Raw genomic sequence first — 24,378 nt, forward strand, 5'->3', positions numbered from 1 at the left:
TCCTACTTCTAACGTGTTGTGCTAGCGTGAATTACCAAGTTTAAGAATGTTGTTTGCACAAATAAACATATACAGTATCTAGCATGCTAACCAACTAGCTACTAGCATGTTTCTAACATGTTTGACCACAAAGCTAACATGTTTTATGATAATGCTAGCATTTTTTAGAACTTTAACAGCATGTTTATAATGTTTTTATTTCTAACATGTTGTGCTAGCATGAATTACCAAGTTTGAGCATGTATATCACACGAACGAACATGTACAGTAGCTAAAGTGCTTTACCAACTAGCTACTAGCATATTTTCAATATGTTTTACCACAAAGCTAACATGTTTTATGATGATCCTAACCTGTTTTAGAACGTTAATAGTATGTTTTAACACATTTAGAATGTTTCTACAGTTTCCTACGTCTAACATGTTGTGCTAGCATAAATTATCAAACTTTAGCGTGTTGTTTGCTTAAATGAACATGTACAGTAGCTAACATGCTTTACTAACTAGCTACTTCCATGTTTCTAACATGTTTTACCATAAGGCTAACATGTTTTATGGTGATGCTAGCATGTTTTAGTGCTTTAATTACATGTTTCTAATATTTCCTACTTCTAACATGTTGTGCTAGTGTGAATTACCAAGTTTACGAATGTTGTTTGCACAAATAAACATGTACAGTATCTAGCATGCTTACCAACTAGCTACTAGCATATTTCCAATATGTTTGACCACAAAGCTGACATGTTTTATGGTGATGCTAGTATGTTTTAGCACTTTAATAGCATGTTCCTAATGCTTCCTAATTCTAACATGTTGTGCTAGAATGAATTACCAATTTTAAGAATGTTGTTTGCATAAATAAACATGTACAGTATCTAATATGCTTACGAACTAGCTACTAGAATATTTCCAATATGTTTTACCACAAAGCTGACATATTTTATGGTGATGCTAGCATGTTTTAGCACTTTAATAGCATGTTTTTAATGCTTCCTACTTCTAACATGTTGTTTTAGCATGAATTACCAAGTTTAAAAATGTCGTTTGCACAAATGAACATGTACAGTATCTAATATGCTTTTGAACTAGCAACTAGCATATTTCTAACATGTTTTAACCACAAAGCTAACATGTTTTATGATGATGCTAACCTGTTTTAGAACTTTAATAGTATGTTTTAAAGCATTTAGAATGTTTCTAAAGTTTCCTACGTCTAACTTGTTGTGCTAGCATGAATTATCAAATTTTAGCATGCTGTTTGCTTGATTGAACATGTACAGTAGCTAACATGCTTTACTACCATGAGTACCAACTGGCTATTACCATGTTTCTAACATGTTTTACCACAAGGCTAACAAGTTTTGTGTGATGTTTTAGCATTTTAATAGTATGTTTCTAATGTTTCCTACTTTTGACATGTTGTGCTAGCGTAAATTACCAAGTTTAAGAATGTTGTTTACATGAATGAACATGTACAGCAGCTAACATTATTTACTAACTAGTTACCAGTATGTTTCTAACATGTTTGACCACAAAGCTAACATGTTTATGATGATGCTAGCATCTTTTAATAGCATGTTTTGACACATTTAGCATGTTTCTAATGTTTCTTACTTCTTACATGTTGTGCTAGCATGAATTACCAAACTTAAGCATGTTGTTTACATGAATGAACATTTACAGTGGCTAACATGCTCTACAAACTAGCTACTAGCATGTTTCTTACTTGTTTGACCACAAAGACAACATATTTTATGACAATGCTAGCATCTTTTAGAACTTTAATTGCATGTTTGTACACATTTAGCATTTTTATAATGTTTTTACTTCTAACATGTTGTGCTAGCATGAATTACCAAGTTTAAGCATGTTGTTTACATGAATTAACATGTACAGTAACTAACAGTCACTGTAACTAACATGCTTTTCTAACTAGCTACTAGCATATTTCTAACATGTTTAACACAAAGCCAACATGTTTTATGATGATGCTATCCTGTTTTAAAACTTTAACAGTATGCCTTAACACATTTAGAATGCTTCTAAAGTTTCCTACGTCTAACATGTTGTGCTAGTATTATTTATCTAACTTAAGCATGTTGTTTACATGAATGAACATGTACAGTGGCTAACAAGCTTTACAAACTAGCTACTAGCATGTTTCTAACTCGTTTGACCACAAAACTTACATGTGTTATGATGATGCTACCATGTTTAGCAGTTTAATAGAAAGTTTTTACGTCTAACTTGTTGTGCTAGCATGAATTATCATGATTTAGCATGAAAGAACATGTACAAAAGCTAACATGCTTTACTAACCAGCTACTAGCATAAATTAGCACATTCTAAGATATTTCTTCACAAAGCTAACATGTTTTATGATGATGTTAGCATATTATTGCACTTTAACAAGCATGTTATAACACATGGCTACGGCACTATTCTGCTAACATGAATTAGCATTTGTTTTAGCATTCTGTTAGCATGCTATGCTAACATAATTTGCTAAAAATCTGAAACAGGACTGTAGTACGAATGAAAAAGGAATGTAATCAAGAGTATGATTTTAATTTTGTGGTTTGATTACATAAAATGACACACACACACACACACACACACACACACACACACGCACTGAATGTCCAATTATAATTTCATAAATAACCATGGTCAATTTGTGATGCTATTTATTTTGGCAATTTTAATTACATATAATTATTATATTATGCATAATTAAGTAAGAACAAAGAATGTGCAACAATGAGACCTTAAACAGAAGTGTTAGGAAGCGTTTCTACAATGCAGATCTGCTAATAGAGCTGCAGATTATGTCCACTTCAGTCATTACACTGAAAACTGAAGGTCAAGTCAAGTGCAAAGCCTTGTGGGATACATAAACACAAACCTCCTGCAGTAGAGTAATGAACACACTCTGGCTACAGTGTGAAGAACAGTGAAGGGGACACACACACACACACACACACACACACACGCACACACACGCACACACACAGCGGGCGTCTGCATCTCTGTTTGCCTGCAGTCTCTTCATACTGCGCTCTTTCCTCGCATGTTTCTCAGTCTTATTATTACAGCGGAGTAGGCGGAGCTACAGAGCTGTCAGTCACTGTTCTGCACGTGCCGGAGCACAGCAGCAGCAGAACATCTGACCTGCTTTACAGCCGACAGCAGACAGACTATAATAAAGCGAGGAATTAGAGCAGCAAATACTAATGAATCAGTCTGATCACCTCACTAAAATAAAACACAGACAGCTCTCGCTTTTAGAGAGAAACCAAATGTTAAAATAAAAAAACAAAGAAATACTAAAAATATATGGGCAACATGGTGGCTCAGTGGTTAGCACTGTGACCTCACAGCAAGAAGGTCGCTGGTTCGAGTCTCGGCATCCGCTATGTAAAACATATGCTGGAATAGTTGGCAGTTCATTCCGCTGTGGCGACCCCTGATAAATAAAGAACTAAGCCGAAGGAAAATTAATGAATGATTAAAATGATATATAGCATACAATAACATGTATATTATAGTATATTATGTTATTGTATACAATAGTATACAATAACATTATTTAATAATATTTAAATAATTATTTATTTATTCTGTAATAGTGCTTCTTTAACTATGATGCAGTGATCTATTGGAATCCAAATACGCATAAGCACATGATTTATAATGAATAGGAAAACAATAATCACATTTGTTTGGTCCAAAGTTATAGTTGTTGTTATTTTGATTATTATGACATACGTTCTGTGTTACAAAGCCATCATGTGTATCATATATAAGTCCAATATAGTGATATCCAATACAGCTCTTATTTTTCCCTTTGTTAAATATTAGCAGTAATAAAAATTATAAAAACTATTTTGCAAATGATCACCGAAAAATGCTTTTTCTGATCTGTTTTTGTTGTAGATCAACATGCAGCTCATATGATATCATGCTTTTCCTTTTATTTGATCAGAAATATATTCATTTTTTAGTTTTTCTGATAAAATCTAGTCTGCAAACTATCGATATAATTTATATAGGAAAATTATGTTACGGGGCATCAGGATGGCACAATCGCCGCACAGCAAGAAGGTCGCTGGTTCAAGCCTTGGCTGGGTCAGTTGGTGTTTCTGTGTGGAGTTTGCATGTTCTCCCTTTGTTGGCGTGGGTTTCCTCCGAGTGCTCCGGTTTCCCCCACAGTCCAAACACATGCGTTGTAGGGCAATTGGGTAAGCTAAATTGTCCGTAGTGAATGTGTGTGAATGAGTGTGTATGGGTGTTTCCAAGCTGGAAGGGCATTCACTGCATAAAACATAGCTCCTTGGCGGTTCATTCCGCTGTGGTGACCGCAGATTAATAAAGGGACTAAGCCGAAAAGAAAATGAAAGAATGAATAAATTAAAATTATTACAATTAAACAACCAAATTATGTTTATTTGTATTTTAATAATAATAAAAAATCTGATGGTTAGAAATGTATTATTTTGAAAATGATAAATAAAAAATTATTGATTTGATTATTCTTATTATAAATAAAATAAATATTAATTTGTAAATAATCTCATTAATTTAAAAATATTTTTAAAACATTATAATTTTCTTAAAATGTTTTATTATATTTTTCAATTAAAATAATATTTAATTATTTTAATTTAAATAGAATCGCTCCAATTTTCTTCTTGTAAAATATACCATCTTTTAATGTTTAATGTGACCTGGGCCTGTTCTGGACAGATTTTGTGAGATCAAGAAGCTTTAAGTCCCTGTGTGTGTTTGTGTGTGTGTGTGTGTTTTGATAGCAGATGCAGTATTGTTGACAGACTCTCGTGGAGCTGCATGTGCTTGAGAAGCAGATAATAAGAGCTGAGGAAAAGCAGGACATGTGCAGCCGTGACTGAAATACAGAGACAGAAACACACTGAGAAAATCTCGCTCACTCACTCACTCACTCACTCACTCACTCACTCACTCACTCACTCACTCACTCACTCACTCACTCACTCACTCACTCACTCACTCACTCACTCACTCACTCACTCACTCACTCACTCACTCACTCACTCACTCACTCACTCACTCACTCACTCACTCACTCACTCACTCACTCACTCACTCACTCACACACACACACACACACACACACACACACACACACACACACACACACACACACACACACACACACACACACACACACACACACACACACACACACACACACACACACACACACACACACACACACACACACACACACACACACACACACACACACACACACACACACACACACACACACACACACACGGTTGAGCTTATTCTCTTAATGAGTTCTGGGTGTGTTTCGATGGTTCATGCATTAAACCAATCAGAGTCTCATCCCCCATTGCCTTTAAGAGTCATTCAATATTTACATGGCAGACTTTGTAGGTGGAGATACTGAATGCTTTACTAGCGAGTTCAACAGAGCATCTGCAGCGCGAGGATAAAGAATGAGCCTCCTCCATTCAGCCTCTTTACTTTACTTTTGCTCATTACTCCTTTACTTTGGTTGAGTAAGGAGACGATGGAAACTCACTCCACTGAACACATTAATCAGCCTACATACTTAATTTAGTTTATTAAGCGCAAAGATTTGTTTCACAACTATTTGTAAATTCAGTTCTAATTTCCAACAAAGGAATAAATGAACAATGATAATGAAGTGTGGTCAAAAATCTGAGTTATATCCAAACACACATCCTGTGCTTATGCTCCATATGGGGATGCAGACTTCTCCAAAACCCCATAGGTGGACAAATCTAAACTTGTGTTTATTAAAACAAATATAAATATGCATATAATAAATAATTCTGCTAATAATAACATTATACAAATGCAGATTGTAATGAAAAAACTAAAAAAGAGGAGTCATCAGTGGAAAATCTGATATCGTTCTGGGAGAAACAAGATCGCTTATTTCCACAACTGCAGCACCTTGCGAGGAGAATCTTGTTCATTTCTACAACAAGCGGTGCGAGCGAACGCTCATTCAGTGCAGCTGGTCGCGTTTTGGGGGCGAAGTGGAATCGCCCGAATCCAGGCATGGTTCGGGATCTGTAGAGCTGCGCATCAATGGATTTGCTCTTCAGTGGACTCTCAGTAGTGATTATTAAACCACACTGAACTGAGCTAAACTGAACTGAAGTCAAACACTGAAAACTGAACTACACTGTTTCAATTCACTATGATCTTCTATGTGAAGCTGCTTTGGCTCAAATATCATTGTAAAAGCGCTACACAAATAAAGGTGAATTGAATATATTTATTTAAATATTTAAGTCACCAAACATTGTTAGAAATTGGAATCCATTAAATTCATGTGAAATGTTGGAATTTTTTTTAAACATTTAAAAAAAGTTTTTTTTTTACATTTTAAAAAATTTTCACAATTTTTTGCTTCTCTTGATTTTTCCTATTTTGTTTAATTAGTTTTCAATATTTTTCTATAACATATAAATTTGGCTGTACTAGTTTTTGGACCGTTATAGTAAGTTATTTTGTAGGGGTGTCAAAATTAATTGTTTCTTCGGTGTACTGCGATGCAGACGCGGACAATTCGGTATCGGTTCAGTAAAAATCATAACCGGTTATTGTCTACTAAGGCGATATTTCGCCATAGCTTACTATGGCGCGGGAGGAGAGTGTGAGTATTTACAACACTCCAACTACTTAAAAACACAGAAACTGTGCACAATTTCACTGCGTGTGTGTTTGCTGGACAGTCTTTCACTGACATACAGCAGAAGCCCCTATTTCAGTGGGATTGAGAGAATGAAAGTGAACTCCATTTCTCTCTCTCTCTCTCACTCACTGTAGGCTCATTTGACCTGCTGGCGTGACTTTTCCTCTCCTCTCGGCTGTTTTACAGCGATACTTCTGGATACAGACACGAGCGTGTGCCTGCAGAGTTTTCTCCACCGTGTCTATCATGTATGAGCTGTGATCGCCGCTGCCGCCTGCCGCTTATCAGTGTCACTCATCTGTGAAGAGCGCAGCATGCAAGAGCCAATGGCAGCCGTTTTTGTTGAGGGTGTGACCAATCAAAGGGGTGCAAGAGAACTTGGTAGACAGGGATCAGAAAGCGAGCGGGATATTTATATTTGTTTATATTAATTGCTATAAATGCTTGTGTTGTTTAAAGGTACAGTTTATATATCTGACTGTTTGTATTAAATGACAAAATTGCATTAACAATAGTATATACATTTATTCATACATTTTAATACAAGAATTGTGCTGTGAAGAGAATATACAACTGTGTATGGAAAGCACCGTTAAATGCACCGTGATGTCAAATTGAACCGGATCGATGGCTTGATAATCGTAACCAAACCGAGACTTCCGGTCTCATTCACTTCCATTCATTTTTAGACATTAAAAACTGCTCATTTCGCAGTTTGATGTTGCAAACTGATATTTCCTTATTATATTATTCTACTTGGTCTGTATAGTCATGCAAGTAGTTTGTAGTTTGACCGTTTTCTGCCGTTTATTATTCCTAGTCATTTCTCCCATAGGCTACTGAATCGAAAGTTCTAATGCTCCGTTCACACCAGACGCGTAATGTGCGTCAAGCGCGAGTGATTTACATGTTAAGTCAATCCAAACGCGCCAATAGACATACTGCGGTGTGATACGCACGAATGATGTGATACACGCAAATGGCGCGGGGGGCGAATTGAGCATTTTGCGCGTTTGATGCGCTTAATGTGCGTTTCGCGCGAATCTCTCGAGTTCGAAAATCTGAACTTTAGCGGACATTCGTGCCGCATTAACCAATCAGAAGCTTGCTCTTGAGGGGGCGTGGTTGTGACGTAGAACCTGTTGATGGTGTCCCGGGGGAAATCCTCCAGCAGACACCGACAACAGTTCATCAAAAAGGGCTGGGCTCAGTCAGAAGCACCGTTGAAAGCCTTCGCGATCCAGGTTCAGTTTCTGGAGGAGTTTATGAGCTCACAGAGCTGGATGCACCTCTGAAAGCATGTAGTGGGCTCAGACACGGTCCTAAACGTATCAACGCTGTTTTTCAGCCTTCATAAAGTACATAAACACTGTTATTTTCTTCATAAAATCCATGTTAGCCACTTAGCTATGAAGCTAGAGTCACCAGGCAGACAGAAGCCCTGCCCATCACGCGAATCTGCATCTGTTCTGAAGTGAATTTGACTTGCGAATGAAGCGGATTTCACGCGCGAATGAAGCAGGGTTTAATGTGTGAATGAAGCGAGTAAACTCAAATGTTCACGTGGCAATTTACACGTGAAAAGCGTGATTTATCCGTGCGTTCCCCGTCTGGTGTGAACACAGCATAATACTGCGTTCACAACAGACGCGGAACGCGCATCAAGCACGAGTGATTTACATGTTAAGTCAATGCAAACGTGCGAATAGACATCCTGCGGCGCGATACACGCGAATGGCGTGGCGCGTATGACGCAAATTGCGCAAATGGCGCGGTGCGAATGGCGCGCCGCAAATTGAGGGTTTTTCGCGACTGACACGCAAATTGCTTGAGTTCGAAAATCTGAACTTCAGCGGACATTCGCGCTGCGTTAACCAATCAGAAGCTTGCTCTTGTGGGGGCGTGGTTGTGACGTAGAACCTGTTGTTGGTGTCCCGGGGGAAATCCTCCAGCCGACACCAAGTCATCAAACTGGGCTTGGCTCAGTCAGAAGCACTGCTGAAAGCCTCCGTCATCCAGGTTCAGTTTCTGGAGGAGTTTAAGAGCTGGATGCACCTCTGAAAGAAACTAGTGGACTCAGACACGGTCCTAAACGTATCAACGCTGTTTTTTAGTCTTCATAAAGCACATGAACACTGTTATTTTCTTCATAAAAGCCATGTTAGCAATTTAGCAACGAAGCTTGAGTCACCGGGCAGACAGACGCCCTGCCCATCACACGAATCCGCGTCGGTTTTGAAGAGAATTTGACGCACGAATGAAGCGGATTTGACGCGTGAATGAAGCGAGTAACCTCAAATGTTCACGCGGCTATTTACGTGCGAATAGCGCAATTTATCCGCGCGTTCTGCATCTGGTGTAAACACAGCATCAAACAATCGCGAAAACAGACTGATTTGTAAGGGGTGTACTCATATACGTTGAGCACTGTATCTATTTTTACCACTCAAGAAAATGTGGAGTAGTTTGCCTCTGCAGAAATGATTGCTAATAACAGCTTTATCTGATCTCCTGTTCAAACACAGGGTTTTATCTTCTAAAATAAATCCCGTTTTGCTAATCTCAATCCCAGACTGGAGTGCAGACAGCATCTCCAAAAACACTGCTTTAAAAATAGAGGCCAAATCTATTCTAATCATATTTGTGTCTGAGAGATATGAGAACGAGACATCAAGCAGCGGCTCAGAGGGACAGATGACGATGATGATGAAGGACAAACATCAGCAGCACTACAAACCACAACAACAACAACAACAACAACAACAACAGACGGAATTATTTTACATTATACCACTATAAATAGTGCTGTGAAAAAGAGTTTTCAGTTGAACTCGGTAAAAAAGGAGTATTTAATTTACAGAAATTTAGAAATGTTCTCTTTTAATGAGTACATGCTTTTATGAATATTATTTACTTATTTATTATTATTATTATTACTTTTATATATTTTTACTTTTTACAAGCGATTTTTCACAGTAATTTCCTATATTATTTTTTCTCCTGAAGAGAATCTTATTTGTTTTATTTTGGCTCAAGATTATTTATTTTATTGTTGTTATTACTTTTACTTATTACATTTTAAAATAGATTTTCACAGTATTTCATATATATTTTCTTCTGAAAAAAGTTGTATTTCATTTTTTTTGCCTCAATATTATTTATTTATTATTATTGCTTTTTTTCATTATTATTTTTAACTTTTTTTTTTAACAAGGAATTCTTCACAGTAATTTCTATAATATTTATTATTCTGAAGAGAGTTTTATTCCGGCTCTATATTAATTTATATTTTTATTTTATTGTTATTACTACTTTTATTTATTATTACTTTTTACAAGGGATTTCCCCCAGTAATTTTCTATAATATTTTTTTCATCTGAAGAAAGTCTTATTTCTTTTATTTTGGCTCAATTTTATTTATTTATTTATTTATTTAATTATTTATTTATTCATTTATTTATTTATTAATATTAATCATTATTACTTTCATTTCTTATTATTTTTTACTTTTTAAAATTAATTTTTCACAGTAATTTCTTAAAAAGATTTTCTTCTGAAGAGAGTCTTAATTCTTTTGTTTTGGTTCAATATTATTTATTTATTTATTACTACTTTTCTTTATTATTATTTTTTTGTTAAATTACAAGGGATTTCCTAAAATATTTTTCTTCTGAAGAGAGTCTTATTTGTTTTATTTCAGCTCAATATTATTTATTTTATTGTTGTTTTTACTTTTACTTATCACTTTTTATAATAGATTTTTACAGTATTTCAAATATATTCTATTCTGAAGAAAGTCGTATTTCATTTATTTTGCCTCAATATTATTTATTTATTTATTATTATTATTACTTTTATTTTTTTTTTTACAAGGGATTCTTCACAGCAATTTCTACAATATTTATTCTTCTGAAGAGAGTTTTATTCCGACCCTATATTCATTTATATATTTATTTTATTGTCATTACTACCTTTATTTATTATTACTTTTTACGAGGAATTTTTCCCAGTAATTTCTTATAATATGTTTTTCTTCTTAAGAAAGTCTTATTTCTTTTATTTTAGCTCAATTTTATTCATTTATTAATATTTATCATTATTACTTTCATTTATTATTATTTTTGACTTTTTACAAGGAATTTTTCACAGTAATTAATATTCTTTCTTTTGAAAGTCTTATTTCAGCTCAATATTATTTATTTATTTATTTTACTATTATTATTATTACTTTTATTTATGACTGCTTACAACTAAAAAAAATTGTAAATATTTTTTTTCTTCTGAAGAGAGTCTTAATTCTTTTGTTTTGGTTCAATAATATTTATTTATTTATTATTACTACTTTTCTTTATTTTTTTTAAGTTAAAAGGGATTTTTCACAGTAATTTCCTATATTTCTTCTTCTGAAGAGAGTCTTATTCCGTCTCAATATTATTTATTTATTTTAGTCTCACACCTCCAATTAATGACCACAATCCCATTCACATCGTCAGCGATGATAAAAATCACACTGAAAACACAACAAACACACACATGCTAATCACACGTTAAACAGAAAACACACACACACACACACTTCTCATACAGCACATGATTGTGTTTTAGATCACTGAAAGTGCAGAAACACAGATGCTCATCAGATCTACAGAAAGAAGGTCACTGGTTCGAGTCCCGGCTGGGCCAGGGCGCATTTCTGTGTGGAGTTTGCATGTTCTCCCCGTGTTAGGGTGGGTTTCCTCCGGGTGCTCAAGTTTCCCCCACAGTCCAAACACATAAGTTGTAGGTGAATTGATTTACTTATTTGGCCATATGAGTGTGTGTGAATGTGTGTATGAGTGTTTCCCAGTACTGGGTTGCAGCTGGAATTGCATTCGATGTGTAAAACATATGTTGAATAAGTTGGCGGTTCATTCCGCAGTGGCGACCCCTGAGACTAAGGCGAGGGAAATTGAATAAATGAATATAGAGAAATAAGTCTGTAAGTTAACAGTAAATATGCTGGCAGTTTATTACACCAACACAGACAATACCTGCAAACTATTCATAATGTTCATAAAAGATCAAGCTCTCATAATGCAATTTAATATAATCACAAAATACTGCAAAACTGCTAATTTAGGGATGTGTTTTACAGTGCAGGAGTGTGTGTTGAAAATGTGGCCGTGACAGACTGGATCTCACCATGATCAGTGTGGGGAAATGCCAACAGAAGACAACAGACTGCAAGAGATTCACAGCCAACTGCTCACCACGCTTACACACTTCTGTTTCACTGTGCAGAAATACAGAGTGTGTTATTTATATATATATATATATATATATATATATATATATATATATATATATATATATATTAGGGGTGTCATGATTTCGATTTTTAATTGAAATCGAACGAAATTTATGCTCAATTTCGATTATCAAATCAAAAAATAGAATCGTCGATGCTGCCACGCCCCCATGTCACGTCAGCTTGGCTTGCCAAGCGGGAAAAAAACAGGCTTGTTGAAGTGCTTGTTAAACTGCAGAAGCAGGAGACCCGTCGACAGAGCTTAAACCCTCTCCTCGTTCAATGAAGTCGCCGGTGTGGAAGCATTTAGGATTTCCAGTGAGTTATGTTGACAACGTTCGTGTTGTCGACAAAAAAGACACAGTTTTGCAAGCTCTGCTATGTACGTATTACGTACGGTTCGTCCGATAGACAACACCGGCATCGCGATCCTCCGCCCGCCCCCGTTGCAAATCCGCTCGCGAAAAGTACACACTCAGGCCCTGTTTACACTGTCTTTGTTTTTAAATGGCATTTTAGAACGACAACGATTTGACATCCACAGTGGCGTGTAGCATTTCTGAGCCGCCCTCCTTCCTCTCTACCTCTGAAAATGCACATCACGTGACCACACAGACACAGACGCACAAAGCCATGCGCTCGAGACAGCAGGTCCAGGCAGTCAGAGGACTGCTTCAATCTTTCACTCACTTGTACTTAGTCATTTTAGCGAACACCTCAGATACTGTTGGCTGGTTCCTGTTGGTTGTGCGTCTTTTTTACAGACGCCATTATAACGACACAGATCACTGCCTATTCACGAGTCCCGCAGAAAAAGTGATTGACAGGTGGTAATTATGTGTGTATCTTGCCTTTATTCATTTACTGTATGATTTGTTTATGGGTAAAACAAAGACCATGCAGGTCAGGTAGTTTAAACGGTAGACAACAAATAATTAATTGGTCATTAATTAATTAATTATTCATAATCGAAAATCGAATCGAATCATGCCTTCAGGGATTTGGAGGATCGTGACACCCTTAATATATATACATATATATATATATATATATATATATATATATATATATATATATATATATATATATATATATATATATATATATATACACATTAGAGGTGTGAACCTATACTGGTCTCACGGTTCGGTTACGATTATCATGCCATCGATTTGGTTCAATTCGGTATCTCGGTGCATCACGGTGCATTGACAATGCTTTCCATACACAGTGTTATATTTTGGGGGAAAAAAGTTCCTATTGATTTAAGGGGTGTTACAAATTTTTCAACATTTAAATTAAGGGTGTCACGATTTCGATTTTAAATGATTGATTTTAAATCGATCGAAATTTATGCTCAATTTCGATTATCGAATCAAAAAATAGAATCGTCGATGCTGCCACGCCCCCATGTCAAGCGGGAAAAACAGGCTGGTTGAAGTGATGGTTAAACTGAGCAGACGCAGGAGACCCGTCGACAGAGCTTAAACTTTCAGGGCTCGACTTTAAGGACTGCCCGATGGCCCGGGGCCAGCGTGCAAGACGCTCGGGTCAGTGTACAGTGCTGCCTTGTTGCGTGCCAGATCGAGCCAGAGCTGCATGCTGCGACGTCCGTCAATTGTGTGCAAATACAATCTTAAGGTGCTTTCACACATAGACGTTTGTTTCAGAATCTGTCTCGTTTCCCCCGTTAGCGCGGTTTGTTTGGCATAAATCCAGCAGTTGCGCTTGCATCCGCGCCAAATCAATCAGTCTGAGATCGCCTGAATGAGACGGTCTCTGTCCTATAAAGCGGATCGATTGTAGTGAGAAAACAAAACAATGCAACGAACTAACGACCCAGGCTATATCACAGTGTATTAAGGTCATTTCCAATTCAGTTTCTAATGACACTATCACGTCTTTTTTTGAGAAAACAGCTGCTTTAGAACTTCAAATGTTCAACAACCCAAACAGTATTATATGTCTTAACAATAATAATGAAAAAAAAAAAAACATACTCAGACGAGGATCAAACCCGGGTCAGTGGCGTCGTAATGTAACGTGCTAACCACTGGACCACAACAGTTGAACATTGAGAGGTGACTCATCTAACTTATATCATAATAATAATGAATAAGACGACTGTGTTCAAGTAAATAAATAAATAAATTTAAAAAGTGTGACTGCTGAGAGCAACAGATTCTGGAGCTAGGGACACCTGCCCTGGCGGCCAAAAAACGGACCGGCCCACCAGGAATTCTCCCGGTCCTCCCGATTAGTCAATCCGGGCCTGCCGAGAGCTGTTTATCCAGCCTGATCTCGGTTTATCCGTTAGGAAAATTGACCGAAGTTACTTTCTGATCATTTTTTCATGTTTTAATCTTATAATATATTGTGTTAGGCCAGTTGTTTTGTTCTTTCTTTCGAGCTGTCAGTGCGGAAATGATCAACATTGATTAGCTTCGCGATCAGTCTCGGTTCATCTGCTATATATAACATATGTCTCTCTATAATTTAAGCCTAAAATGCAGAATTCTAGCCAACGTTTCTTTAATAGATTGATTAATTCAATAGATAGATTTTGGTAATTATGTGTGCAACTTACCTTTATTCATTTACTGTATGATTTGTTTATAGGCAAAACAAAGACCATGCAGGTCAGGTAGTTTAAACGGTAGGCTACAAATAATTAATTCGTTATTAATTAATTATTCATAATCGAAAATCGAATCGAATCGTGACTTAAGAATTGAGAATGTAATCGAATCAAGGATTTGGAGGATCGTGACACCCTTAATTTAAATGCAAGTTGAAGAAACGGCTAAAAGCAAATCAAGTTTGTAATTATGTGTATTTATTTTCTCTAGCTTTTTGTGAAACTCTTATTATGCTTTATCCTTTTGTTGTATGCAACTTTACTGTTGTTTGTGTAGTAATGTGTTGATTTTAGGTTGCCTTTTTACAATCTGGCAGGGGACAGTTGAAACTCAGCCCTTGTGGTTTATTGAAAGATTTACTATTGATTAATGAGCATTGAGCCTGGTAAATAAATACATTTTCTAATACATAAACACATGATTTCTCCTGTTTAGACACCAAGAAAAGGAAAATTATTATGATTACTGTAGTATTAGTGTAAATCTGACATATAATCAGGTTTGTAGATATGCCATGCTGTTGAACAAGTAGACGCAGCTTCAGTAAAGCACTAACGACGCGTGATTTCTGCCATAGCAACAGCGCTGGGATCAGATCAACCCTGAAACATCAGGAGAAATAGCAGAGCGGCTGCAGGGCAGAACACACACTGTCCAAACACATTACAGTCTGTCTGTGAGGAGAGCCGCGGGGAAACAACCTCTGTATTAACACACACACACACACACACACACACACACACACACACACACACCAAAACCACCCGCAAACCAGCAGGTTTAACAACAAAACACCAGTCAGGACATGAAGACGCTTCTACACTGACAAAAAAATGATTGATTTGATTTACTAAATTTTATTAAGGTAACTGGTTGCATTGGCTGAATTATGGAAATTAAGCCAATGCAAATGTCAAAAGCTTAAAATACCCTTGAAATGTCCTTAAAGTTTCCTGAAACATTCTTAAAGCCATTCTTAAAACCTCCTTAAAAAATTGGGAAGCTCGTATATGACTGCAACATTTGCATCATAAACACACTCGAGGAACAAACGTCTAAAAAAACCCAAATACTGAACACGCACGCACGCACGCACGCACGCACGCACGCACGCACGCACGCACGCACACACGCGCGCACACACACACACACACACACACACACACACACACACACACACACACACACACACACACACACAAACACTAACCCAAATAATGAAGATTCATTTAAATCTGTGAACTTGTCGTCATTTATGGAAGCTAAGCCAATGCAAATGTCAGACTAACGCTTCACAACATCCTTAAACATCCCTAAACATCCTTAAAAACTTCTTAAAGTTTTGGAACTTTTTTTTCTCTTTTTTCGCTATAAAAGAGCAAAACATCATCATAAACACACTTGAGGAACTAAAGTTTAAAACAAACAGTGAACACACACAAAGACATGAATACAAACAATAAACCCAAACACTGAAGATTCAAAAAATATTGAAGATTTAAGCTTTGAACATCATTGATGGAGGTTAAGCAAATGCAAATGTCAGACTGAAGGCTGATTTATACTTCTGCGGCAAGCGCACGCGTATGCTACGGCACAGCCTACGTGTTGACCCTACGCTATCGCCGTTGCTGTTGTGCACCTCTCAAAAAATGTAACTACACGTCACAACTACGCTTAGCACGATCTCTTTGATTGGTCGGCTTGGTAGCGCTGCCGAGTGTGGGCGGGACTGAGAGCCGCACAAGCCCGATGGAGCGATTGTTTTACAAGTGTGGAGTCCTGTGAAAGAGCTCCGGATGGAAAGTTTTGTTTTGTGTTTACCTCATGATTAAAGTTGTTGGACATCCACCGGTACCTGCCTCAAAATGAGCAAGTTTGAGCCTCTTGTACATTCAGGAAGCGTTCAGAGCAAACAAAACACCAGTGAAGAAACTCAACACAGAGGAACATTTACACCTCACTGCCAACTAGCGTTTCAGAAGTGTTAATGCAGACCAACAGAAACAGCGTGCAGAAGTATAAATGCACAGCTACACGCATTGCATGCGCCGTGGGTTAGGCTGATCACCTGACGCAGAAGTATAAACCAGGCCTAAATGCACGGCTACACGCCTTGCATGCACTATGGGTCAAATCGACCACTTGACGCAGAAGTATAAACCAGGCCTAATGCTTAAAGCACCCTTAAACATCCTTAAAACCTTCTCAAAGTTTTGAGAAGCTCGAATATGACAGCAATATTTGCATCATAAACACACTTGAGGAACAAACTAAAAAAGCCCAAACACTGAACACACGCACAAGAACCTGGAAACAAACAATAAACCCAAATACTTTAAATTGTAAATTAAGCCAACGCAAATGTCAAAAGCTTAAAACACCCATAAAATGTCCTTTAAGTTTCCTTAAACATCCTTAAAGCCATTCTTAAAATATTGGGAAGCTCATATATGACTGTATCATAAACACACTCAAGAAACACGTCTAAAAACATCCAAACACTGAACACACACACACACAAAGACATGAATACAAACAATAAACCCAAATACTGAAGACTCATTTTACACTGTGAACTTCATTTATGGAATTTAAGAAAATGCACATGTCAGACTGATGCTTTAAGCATCCTTAAACATCTTTGAAACCTCCTTAAATGCTTAAAAAACCTTCTTAAAACTTCCTTAAAAGCTCCCTAAAATATTGGGAAGCTCATATATGAGTTTTATAAACACACTTGAGAAACACGTCTAAAAACACCCAAACACTAAACACACACACAAATACATGAATACAAACAACAAACCCAAATACTGAAGACTCATTTAACGCTATGAACTTGTCTTCATTTATGGAAATTAAGCCAATGCAAATGTCAAAAGCTTAAAAACACACTTAAAGATCTCATACAGGACGGCAACATTTGCATCATAAACACACGTGAGGAACGAAAGTCTAAAAACAAACACTGAACACACACAAATACATGAATACAAACAACAAACCCAAACACTGAAGATTCATTTAAAGCTGTGATCTTCATTTATGGAAATTAAGTTAATGCACATGTCAGACTGATGCTTTAAGCATCCTTAAACATCTTTAAAACCTCCTTAAAGCAACATTTGCATCATAAACACACTTGAGAAATTAAAGTCTAAAAACACCCAAAAACTAAACACACACACACACACACACACACACACACACACACACACACACACAGACACAGACACACAGACACACACACAGACACACACACAGACACACACACAGACACACACACACACACACACACACACACACACACACACACACACACACACACACACACACACACACACACACACACACACACACACACACACACACACACACACACACACACAATGAATACAAACAACAAACCCAAACACTGAAGATTCATTTAAAGCTGTGAACTTCATTTATGGAAATTAAGCCAATGCACATGTCAGACTGATGCTTTAATCATCCCTAAACATCTTTAAAACCTCCTTAAAGCAACATTTGCATCATAAACACACTTGAGAAATTAAAATCTAAAAACACCCAAAAACTGAACACACACACACACACAATGAATACAAACAACAAACCCAAACACTGAAGATTCCTTTAAAGCTACAAACTTCATTAATAGAAATTAAGCAAATGCACACGTCAGACTAATGCTTAAAAACCTTCTTAAAACTTCCTTAAAGTATCGGGATGCTCATATATGACTGCAACATTTGCATCATAAACGCACTCGAGGAACAAAAGTCTAAAAGCACCTAAACACTGAACACACACACAAACACACACACACACTGCAAAAAATGCTTTTCTTGCTTAGATTTTTTGTCTTGTTTCTAGTCCAAATATCTAAAGTTTCTTATATCAAGAAGAATTTTCTAAATTAATAACATATAAACATATTGTCTTGTTTTGAGAAATAATATACCAATATTAAGCGAGTTTTTCCTTAAAACGAGCCAAATAATCTGCCAATGGGGTGAGCAAATTAATCTTGTTTTTTCTTTTGACGTAAGATTATTTTGCTTGTTTTAAGGAAAAACTCACTTAATTTTGGCATATTATATCTTAAAACAAGACAGTATGTTTTGCTTGTCTAGAAAATTCCTCTTGATTTAGGAAGTTTTAGATTTTTGGACTAGAAACAAGACAAAACAATCTAAGTAAGAAAAGCATTTTTTGCAGTGCACAAGGACATGAATACAAACAAACCATAATATTGAAAATTCATTTAAAGCTACGAAATTCATTTATAAAATTAAGCCAATGCAAAAGTCAGTCTAACGCTTAAAACATCCTTAAAACCTCCTTAAAATGAGAATCGGGAAGCTCATATATCACTGGAACATTTGCATCCTGAACACACCTGAGGAACACAAGTCTAAAATCTCTGAGTTCTAAACTAATCATTACTTGCTGACGGTGTTTATCCACTGCAACAGGACAAATAAAAGTATGAAAGTCAGAAATACAGACCTCAGATGAGACATGTATCCCTGTGGTTTGGTTTGTGAGGCTGGTTTCTATTTGCGGTAGGATCAGTCCTGTGAGGACGCTCAATTGGATTGACAGGAGGAACTAATCTGATGCCCTGACAAATTCCCCAATCTCTGTGGTCACCTGGACGAGAGCAGCAGCCAATGAGAGACGGAGATTACAGCCGGTTTCTGCCTATCGGTGGATAAGACTGAGAGATAGAACTGTGTGCCAAGGACGAGGGCAGAGATGAACAACTCACAATCACTGACAGACTCACAATGACAACTTACACACAAGAAGGACATGAGGAATAATGCACAAAATAAATGACAGACAGACAACATTTAGACAGAAAGACACAACCCCAAATCAGAAAAGGTTGGGACAGTATGGAAAACTGGTAGTGATTTCTAAATGGACTTTGGCTTGTATTTCATTGCAGACAATACAACAAACTTTATTTAATGTGTTGCTTATCATTTTTGAACAGCAAAGCATTTCATTCCTGTCCGGGGCGCCTGCAGGATTTTATTCGAAGGTACGCACAAATCCAGCACCGCCCCGCCCCCCAATCATATCAAGAAACACTGATGCCTACTTTCAAAAGGATATTCGTTATAACATTCATCTATTCGTTTGTTTTTTAAAATTAATATATTTTCTTTAAAATCTAAAGGTAATAAAGCCAGCCTGATCTCACGAGAAAACGTAAGTATTTTATGTTTTGGCAGTTTAGTGGCTAATTCGTAAGAATTCGTACGAGTTCAGTCGTAAGAAATTGTACGATTTTAAAAAGGAGGCGTGGCACCTAACCCCACCCCTAAACCCAACCGTCATTGGGGGATGAGCAAATCATACTAAAATGTACGAATTAGAATTCGTACGAATTAGCCACTAAATGAAAAAGTTACGAATTGCCGTGAGATTGTGTTGAATACAGCACTTCAGCACCAAGGAAAATCTGGGATCAGTTTATTGTATGGAGCGCGTCTGTCAGTCAGCGCATATACATGCATTCACTGGTTCAGAGGTAGTATATGAAAAGGGGACGATCGACGCACAGCTTTATTGTAAAGAAAGTGATGCAGACATTTTAATTTCAAGATTAAACATATATCAGAAATATGGGAAAATATGATGAAAGTGGGATAGAATGGTAAAACATGGGAGAATTTTGGCAAAACGGGAGGGTTTACATGAAGGACGGGAACAGGAAGTGTTTGTGGAGAAACATCTTTGCGAAGGAACGCAAAAAAACCTTAAAATATGTTTTCCTATCACTCAGTTTTTTTTCTCGCACCCAGTTATTTTTTTTGTTCCACCTTTTTTTTCCCCCCACCATCATGTCCCTCCCGGGTCTCCGTGAAAGAGACAGTTCCCCCGGCTTAGGTGCTGATGCGAATGCAGTCTCCACATTGTGCAGGAGATCAGTATTTGTATCATCAGTTTTAGGCCTTTTGGCGAATGTCTCAATTAGGTTTATCTGTTTTAAAGAGCGTTTACTCGTTCTGAACCTTTGTTTTAAACAATCTATCTATCTATCCATCTATCCATCTATCTATCTATCTATCTATCTATCTATCTATCTATCTATCTATCTATCTATCTATCTATCTATCTATCTATCTATCTATCTATCTATCTATCTATCTATCTATCTATCTATCTATCTATCTATTTTTCTATCTATCTATCTATCTATCTATCTATCTATCTATCTATCTATCTATCTATCTATCTATCTATCTATCTATCTATCTATCTATCTATCTACCTATCTATCTATTTTTCTATCTATCTATCTATCTATCTACCTATCTATCTATCTATTTTTCTATCTATCTATTTTTCTATCTATCTATCTATCTATCTATCTATCTATCTATCTATCTATCTATCTATCTATCTATCTATCTATCTGTCTATCTATCTATCTGTCTATCTATCTATCTGTCTATCTATCTATCTATCTATCTATCTATCTATCTGAATAGTAATTTTTAGGTGTGAAAAATTGCCAGCAAAACTAAAGCCAACAGATTCCTTTACCCATCTCCCATCACGCAAGTACATACACACTTTAAAACACACAAACACACACCTTTATTTATTCTCATACTTTCTTGCTTTGCCAATATATCGTTGTGTGCACTGTTTAATAATCAATTTAAATTATGTAATAAATAAATAAAAAAGCGCCATTACTTCCCGCCCTCTCATGGTAGGTACGCACAGTGCGTACAGCTGCAGGCGCCACTGATTCCTCTCAACCCGTCCATTTTTCCCATGATTCTCCTGTATTTTTACAATTTTATCCTGCTTTTATCTGTAAAGATATTTTCAATCCTTCTATGAAGGGTGGCAATAATTATTAAAGAGCCGATCCTCCCAATAATATCCAGCTGCAGGCCCGCAGAACCGCACATGTTTTAGGCACACACAATCTGGCACACTCAATCTAGGCAAACCATATATGGTTACGACGGATGTTAATGTTATTAACGTCTTTTTGACCATCGTCATCGATATGTTTGGATATATATGGTTAATAAATAATGTACACAATAAACAATAGTGTTTACTTCATTTCACAAACATTGCGATCGAGACGGGCGAATGCGGAGCGATGTTTCCGATCGCCATTCAGTTTAATAGACTGAACAGTTTTTTATCCGTCATCATAGATGATCAGTAATTATTATCTGACAATAACATGGCAGATACTCGTTTACTGGCCTTGCTGAACAATCAAAACTGGACAGGTTTAATTTATGTAATGGATTTGTTTATAATGAAGGAAATAATAGCAAGTTTAGCCAATAATACATTTTATATGTATTAAAAATCTTTTTACATGTAACAAATGTATAACACTATATTCATATTTTACTCCAGCAATTTAATTGAGTTTATTTGCTTGATTTTCTAATAGCTTTTTTATTAATGATTTCCCACATTAAATACTGTAGTAATTTATAGTAAGCAATACACTTTTTTAAACCAAAATTTAGCAATAGAAACAAATTAACTATTAATAATTGACAAAAAATAATAAGTAAATATATATATATATATATATATATATATATATATATATATATATATATATATATATATATATAAAACCAACAACTGTGACAGTTTAGTAAAATATAGTAGTGTTGTGTACTGTGGCTTCAAGTGTAACGCTTTTTGACCCTTATGATGTTCCGTATGGGACGCGCAGCGAGATCCTGCGTCTGCACAGTATGACATTGTAGCATGTCTCCTGTATATCCGCAATATTTAGTAAAGAGTTCTGTTGCATAAGGTTTGTGTCCGTGTCATTGCTTAAGTGCAGCGCACTTACATCCATGAGAGATGCAACAAGTAGTTAATCAGATACTCAGTTTATAACTACATTATATATTGTTTAAATTATTAACTATAGTAATTCATTTTATTGTGACACATTATTGTTTGCTTTTTATATTTTACAACAAAGTGATTTTAACCAAGTATGATAAGATTAGGGCAGAGCAGTGGCACAGTAGGTAGTGCTGTTGCCTCACAGCAAGAAGGTCGCTGGTTCGAGCCTCGGCTCAGTTGGCGTTTCTGTGTGGAGTTTGCATGTTCTCCCTGCATTAGTGTGGGTTTCCTCCGGGTGCTCCGGTTTCCCCTAAAGTCCAAAGACATGTGGTACAGGTGTATAAGGTAGGCTAAATTGTCCGTAGTGTATGAGTGTGTGTGAATGTGTGTGTGGATGTTTTCCAGAGATGGGTTGCGGCTGGAAGGGTATCCGCTGCGTGAAAACTTGCTGGATAAGTTGGCAGTTCATTCCGCTGTGGCGACCCCGGATTAATAAAGGGACTAAGCCGACAAGAAAATGAATGAATGATAAGATTAAGATCCTGGATTAGTTTATTACACTTAATCCTACAATTTGACGGTCTACTATGTGTTCTTTGTTTATGTGGACACATGAATAAAGTCATAAGTGTCTTTGACCAATTATTTTTATTTACATAATTTGAGTTCAGAAACTGCAGAGATGTTAAAATGATCGTTACGATATAATAATAATAATAATGACTGAAAAGGGAACTCATATTTGTGAAATTCAATAGGTGGCGATAATGCTAAAGAATAGGTTAGTTACCATATATGGTGTGCTAGATTGTGTGTGCCTAAAACGTGTGTGGTTCTGCGGTTCAGCAGCTGGATATATCTCGATCCTCCTTATGTGCAACCCATACCACTGAATCACCAGGGGACGCTCCTTGCTCTTAAATGTGAATCTGTTCTGTGCTTTAACTTTATTTAGGCATGACAACACTTTGAAATAAATATAAAATTGGCGAGATTCCCTTCCTTTTGATTACAGGCACCGTTGTCCCTCCTAAGCATCCTCAAAACAGTCAGTTCATCTAGCGGTGCGTGACTGTCAGACACGTCAGACATGTTATCCCTTATTTTCAAATCCCAATGTTGACAGGTATGAAGCATTTACCACTTTGTGTTGTTGCCATTCCTTTTCACAACACTTAAAAGACATTTAGGTACTGAAGACGACACCAAGTGATGAAGTGTTTCAGGTGTCATTTTGTCCCATTCTTCCTGCAAACAAGTCTTAAGGTGGGCAACAGTATGGGTTCTTCATTGTCTTATTTTGCCCTTCAAAATGCACCACAGAATCTCTATTGGAGACAGGTCAGGACTGCAGGCAGGCCAGTCGAGTACCTGTATCCTCTTCCTCTGCAGCAGAACTCTGTAATGTGTAGGACTCAAGTTTTGTGTTGTCTTGTTGAAATATGCAGGGGTGTTCCTGGGAAAGAAGGCAGTATATTGTGCTCCAACATCTCCATGTGCTTTCCAGCATTAATGGATCATCGCAGGAAAGCAAGATACCTTTGCCAAAGGCACAGACACAACCCAATACCATGACAGACTCTGGCTTTTAGACTTGTGGCTGGAAAAAGTCTGGATGATCCTTTTTTTCTTTGGTTCGGAGCACAAGGCGTCCATTTCCCACTAAAATACTGTTTTATCTGAGCACAGTAAACATTTCTACTGTGTGATGCTCCATCCCAGAAGCCTCAGAGCCCAGAGAAGTCGACGACCCTCCTGGACGCTGTTAACACAGGGCTTCCTTTTGGCACAGTGGAGTTTTAGCTGCCATTTGTGGATGTAACTATGTATTGTGGTACTTGACAAAGGTTT

The 24,378-nt window shown here is 36.7% G+C and overlaps 2 protein-coding genes across 10 annotated transcripts in view; both read right to left on the reverse strand.

Moving 5' to 3' along the window:
* Positions 1 to 24,378, reverse strand: part of pip5k1cb (phosphatidylinositol-4-phosphate 5-kinase, type I, gamma b) — a 754,787-nt gene that overhangs the window by 702,279 nt on the left and 28,130 nt on the right. For 2 of the 9 annotated variants that reach the window (XM_087238425.1, XM_087238427.1), the window contains exon 1: positions 19,177 to 19,400. The gene's annotated coding sequence lies outside the window, so the exon portion shown is untranslated. 9 annotated transcript variants of the gene reach the window in all.
* btbd2b (BTB domain containing 2b) overlaps positions 1 to 24,378 on the reverse strand; it is a 1,074,195-nt gene that overhangs the window by 60,179 nt on the left and 989,638 nt on the right. The window lies entirely within an intron of this gene.

The sequence above is a fragment of the Danio rerio genome, chromosome 2 (genome assembly GCF_052040795.2).
Source record: "Danio rerio strain M-AB ecotype USA chromosome 2, GRCz13ab, whole genome shotgun sequence".
NCBI classification, from domain to species: domain Eukaryota; kingdom Metazoa; phylum Chordata; class Actinopteri; order Cypriniformes; family Danionidae; genus Danio; species Danio rerio.